Raw genomic sequence first — 5539 nt, forward strand, 5'->3', positions numbered from 1 at the left:
AGTTTCAACACCAAATGGTACAAAATGGTACTCTCTACACTGGGTTGAATGTCAGTCATCATCATCATCTCAGCCGAAAGACGTCCACTGCTGGACAAAGGCCTCCCCCAAAGATCTCCACTGCGAACGGTCATTCGCTGAAGTCTGGCAATTCTCTGAGCTATGTCGACAACTTTGGTTTTCCTGCGGATCTCCACATTTCTGATTCGATCACGCAGGGTAACTCCGAGCATAGCTCGCTCCATTGCTCTTTGAGTAACCTTGAGCCTTCCTATGAGGCCCGTTGTGAGCGACCACGTTTCTGTGCCGTACGTCATCACTGGCAACACACACTGGTTGAAGACTTTCGTCTTAAGACACTGCGGTAGTTTGGACGAGAAGATGTTGCGTAGCTTCCCAAACGCTGCCCATCCAAGTTGGATTCGACGAGCACATCTTTCTTAAAGTTGGACTTACCTAACTGAACTGTTTGTCTCAGGTATTTTTGATCCTCCAACTTTCAAAGGAGTGGGTGCAACATGGGAGTTTGACATAATTTTCGTCTTCTCCATGTTCACCCTTAGACCCACTTGTTGAGAGACTGTACTGAGGTCGTTGAGCATTTTGCCTAGGTCTTCCAGGTCAGCCATGACAACGATATCGTCGGCAAAGCGGAGTTTGGTTATGTACTCGTCAATGTCAATGTGACACCATAAATGTGCACCCCTGTTTTATACGAAAACGATACCAAACACGGCCTAGTAGCTTCACTGATGTAGATATCAAGATAAAATTGAGAGCCCCAAATAAACTTTCAAGAGAGGATATCCCGAAAACTTTTCAAGATAGTGTAACAACTATTATTCTAGGGTTACTAATATGGAATATTTCCTTAATTAATTAACAAAACAAGGCAATATGGTTAAAACATTTATTCAAATTATTTTGAAATTAACCCGGAGAGCCTTAAGGGCCTTAACAACAGGAACTTAAGGTAAACTAGCTCTTATCTAAATAACACGAGCACCAGACTCTTATTTAAGTGTTGAGGGAACAGTTATGGGTATAGCGAACTCTTATTTAAAAATGTTTTGGTAGAAGCGGCCTACTGACAGACAAATTTAAACGGTAGTGAGGGGTACGAGGGCGCCAGAACCAGCATCTCTGGTTCAGTAATTAATATTAAATAAAGGGTCGATCTAACCTCCAAAACTTCGAGAGACCGTAAACAATACAACCGCCACGTTGACCAGGAACCTCGACGTGGAAGTAGGGAAACGCCAAACACAGCTCCCTGCCACTGGTAGCTCGGTTTGCAGAAGCTGGCATCTTGAGGCCACACCGTACACTTGTAATAAAGACGGTAAATCTTGAAACCCTGAAATTTATAAAACTACTAAGTAACAGAACAGTCATTCACAGAATCGAATAAATAAGTATACTGGACTGCGTGTAGGTCGCTGCTTACCCGGGGCAGACAATAAGCGGGCGTAGGAAAGGACTTGCATAATTTCAATGCACCCGGGGCTTCAACTGCACAGGACGATTCACATCCAACGAGCTGCAATAATATAAAAACAATCAGCACTGCACTAACAAACCCATACAAAATAATGAAGGAATCGACGAGCTACTTACGATTAGGCGGCTTAAACCGCGATATAGGTAGACTCAGACGGCACCAGGCCGTTGGGAAAAGGAAACAACCACGCCTTGCTACGATCTCTTCCGAATCCAAAAAGAACGGCCCTCGACGTGGCGAGCCATCGGTGACAGATGAAACGACGGGGTTACCAAAGCCCGAACTGGATTCGTGCGATCCTAGGTGATTTTGAAAAGGAAACATTACCTTTCTTTTTTAATTTACTTGGACTAATATTAGATAGAACGGAAAACCATATTTGAAGACAATTTTAATTTACAAACCCCTTTCGATTAAAAAAAAACCAAAAATGTAGGAAGAAACCGAAATTATTTTTAATATAGCAACACGGACCAAGCTTAGTTCGATAGGGCGCTGCGTGAATACGCCTGCGCTCGCTAGATGGCGATAAGGGTATCAAACGAAGATGGGTCCCATACTAAACAGTAATGAAAAAATGAAGAATTAAAATTTTGTTGTTACAGTGCTCCCCTTCCCTAAGAAAATTTTGACTACGGCAAAATTTTGAGCTGGTCCCCAGCTCGCAAAACCATCCACGGAAAGTACCTAGACAATTATATACCACTCAAAAAACTAACTAACAAAATAAATCGAACCCACGCACTAAACAATAGGAAAATAAACACAGCCGAGCTGTGCACAAGTTACTACATATGAACTATAACATTACTTTACTGTAATCTACACTACGATACCTGAAATGTACACTAACCCAAACGAAACTACACACTAATAGGCGAAGCTGAAAAGCTCCCTACCTACGCACTGCATCGCTGTATATCTTGGCGGCGCAGCGAGCGACCTGGGTCGCGGGCTGCACGTCCAAGCTATATGGCGGTATGTGCGTAAGGTAACAGATTATTCAATAATCTGTGGTAATGACTGAGTACAGTCAATTACCCATATGAGTCAAGGCAGTGTCCGATAGCTCGGCTAAAGAGCCACTGAGCTACCAGTCGACACTCTTCACAGGAACACTGGCCCTGCAGTGTGAAATCAGGGATTTCGCCCTGCACTGCCAACACTTACTGTGGATAGACGGCTTATAGCCAGGTGAAATTAAACTAAGATGCTACACAATTCAAGGAACGCGCGCTTATCAGGCCGTGCCTTCAGTCGACACAGGTCTGAACGCTAATACCTATAAAGAAATACCACAACACAACAACGATACGTTAACCAGCTGTGTCTGAACGACAAGCAGACGGTAACGTTCGAAACAAAACGAGACACAAGGAAGTCGACTGTACAATATCCGTCTCAAGCGACGCAAGACTGTCAGTCTGACACACAAAAATCCGATGTTTGCGGACAACGCTTTAAGGCGCGTACCACAGAACATCTACATTAACGTTCACGCATATGATTTAAGTCATATCGCAAAGCATTAACAAAGAAGACGGCACTGCTATTAAGAGCTTGACGGTTTAAATTCCGCCAAAACCCGACCAGCCAGTGCCGATTGGAATGCTGGTTTAAAACGCCAGCACCCCGGTAAACTCGCGAAGAGACTTTAAAATCGTCCTCTCCGCCCACCAACGACAAACAAACCACGTGCCTGAGTTACGTTTGCTCAGACACGATCGAAAGGTAATACGCGTGTTCGAAAGGTAATACGCGTGTTCGAAAGGTAATTTTCCCCTCCGGACACTACATACATAAACTCCTGCTCGCAACACAAAAAAAACTCCTACCGAACATCAACAACAAAAAAAACCGCAATACCCGATAGTAAACTAATAAGTAAGTATTTACTTCACCTAAAGTAACCACAATAAGGAAAAAACTCGATTTAAGTCGAGACAATAGATAAAGAAAAGTAGGTAATAAACATAACTCCCCTACGAAACAACTTTTAAAAACCACTACAATAAGATTCGACCCTAAAGATCAACCGCTATATGGATATCAGTAAGTTATTTAAAAAAAAAACGAAAGTCAACAACGATAATTGTGACTGACTGTACCCAACCATATGAAGAAACTATTTAATATTAATTTTATTTATTTTAAACTTCAACTCCAAACATCCCGTAATAAATTTAATAAATGGAAACACCTGCTGACTGTACTTCACTATAACCTCCAAATTTGCTCCCTCAAACTTTTTACAACTCCACATTTATAATTAATAAAATATCGTTACATTTTAAACAGGTGTACAGTCAACTAAGTATACACACAGTAACCTCCCACTGAGGAAAAAATAAATACTTTAATTTAAAAGAACAACAAGTCTTACACCTTGGTACAGGAATGTCTAACTAACATTACACCTTTTATATATATTTTTTAAATTAAAGTAAAAGTTAACTCAAGTTTAAGTCTGTGTACTTGACACTCCGAACCACAGCACACATGTATACATTTTTAATTAAGACACTATTCCACTAGTTGTAATTTAATTAATAATTTCTACACTCTAGTACTAAACAGTACAACGCAAGTAATAGATAAGCAATCTCCACACACATGTACACAACCTAACCTATAAGTATGCTCACATGTGGTAAATAGTATAACCTAACACAGTTATGTAGTATAGTTACATTTTAATTTTAATAAGGGTAATAATCCTTAACACAATACAAGAATACACACAGCACCATTTCTACCAAAAAAAAAAAACTCCCTTTAGCTAACACACTGTGACCAAAGAGGTTCGCTAATATTGCCCCACGTTGGGCGCCACTGTAACAACTATTATTCTAGGGTTACTAATATGGAATATTTCCTTAATTAATTAACAAAACAAGGCAATATGGTTAAAACATTTATTCAAATTATTTTGAAATTAACCCGGAGAGCCTTAAGGGCCTTAACAACAGGAACTTAAGGTAAACTAGCTCTTATCTAAATAACACGAGCACCAGACTCTTATTTAAGTGTTGAGGGAACAGTTATGGGTATAGCGAACTCTTATTTAAAAATGTTTTGGTAGAAGCGGCCTACTGACAGACAAATTTAAACGGTAGTGAGGGGTACGAGGGCGCCAGAACCAGCATCTCTGGTTCAGTAATTAATATTAAATAAAGGGTCGATCTAACCTCCAAAACTTCGAGAGACCGTAAACAATACAACCGCCACGTTGACCAGGAACCTCGACGTGGAAGTAGGGAAACGCCAAACACAGCTCCCTGCCACTGGTAGCTCGGTTTGCAGAAGCTGGCATCTTGAGGCCACACCGTACACTTGTAATAAAGACGGTAAATCTTGAAACCCTGAAATTTATAAAACTACTAAGTAACAGAACAGTCATTCACAGAATCGAATAAATAAGTATACTGGACTGCGTGTAGGTCGCTGCTTACCCGGGGCAGACAATAAGCGGGCGTAGGAAAGGACTTGCATAATTTCAATGCACCCGGGGCTTCAACTGCACAGGACGATTCACATCCAACGAGCTGCAATAATATAAAAACAATCAGCACTGCACTAACAAACCCATACAAAATAATGAAGGAATCGACGAGCTACTTACGATTAGGCGGCTTAAACCGCGATATAGGTAGACTCAGACGGCACCAGGCCGTTGGGAAAAGGAAACAACCACGCCTTGCTACGATCTCTTCCGAATCCAAAAAGAACGGCCCTCGACGTGGCGAGCCATCGGTGACAGATGAAACGACGGGGTTACCAAAGCGTCCAAAGCCCGAACTGGATTCGTGCGATCCTAGGTGATTTTGAAAAGGAAACATTACCTTTCTTTTTTAATTTACTTGGACTAATATTAGATAGAACGGAAAACCATATTTGAAGACAATTTTAATTTACAAACCCCTTTCGATTAAAAAAAAACCAAAAATGTAGGAAGAAACCGAAATTATTTTTAATATAGCAACACGGACCAAGCTTAGTTCGATAGGGCGCTGCGTGAATACGCCTGCGCTCGCTAGA

The 5539-nt window shown here is 41.2% G+C and overlaps 2 long non-coding RNA genes across 2 annotated transcripts; both read right to left on the reverse strand.

Annotated features, from left to right (window-relative positions):
* Window positions 1-940: 940 nt before the first annotated feature.
* Window positions 941-2218, reverse strand: LOC134800126 (uncharacterized). Its single transcript, XR_010145510.1, has 3 exons — window positions 1618-2218; window positions 1448-1540; window positions 941-1357 (listed from the first exon to the last, which is right to left on the reverse strand). It is a non-coding gene; the product is annotated as an uncharacterized LOC134800126 (long non-coding RNA).
* Window positions 2219-4272: 2054 nt separating this feature from the next.
* LOC134800127 (uncharacterized) lies at window positions 4273-5266 on the reverse strand. The gene is made up of 3 exons (XR_010145511.1): window positions 5124-5266; window positions 4954-5046; window positions 4273-4863 (listed from the first exon to the last, which is right to left on the reverse strand). It is a non-coding gene; the product is annotated as an uncharacterized LOC134800127 (long non-coding RNA).
* Between the last annotated feature and the right edge of the window lie 273 nt (window positions 5267-5539).

The sequence above is a fragment of the Cydia splendana genome, chromosome 19 (genome assembly GCF_910591565.1).
Source record: "Cydia splendana chromosome 19, ilCydSple1.2, whole genome shotgun sequence".
Lineage (NCBI taxonomy): Eukaryota > Metazoa > Arthropoda > Insecta > Lepidoptera > Tortricidae > Cydia > Cydia splendana.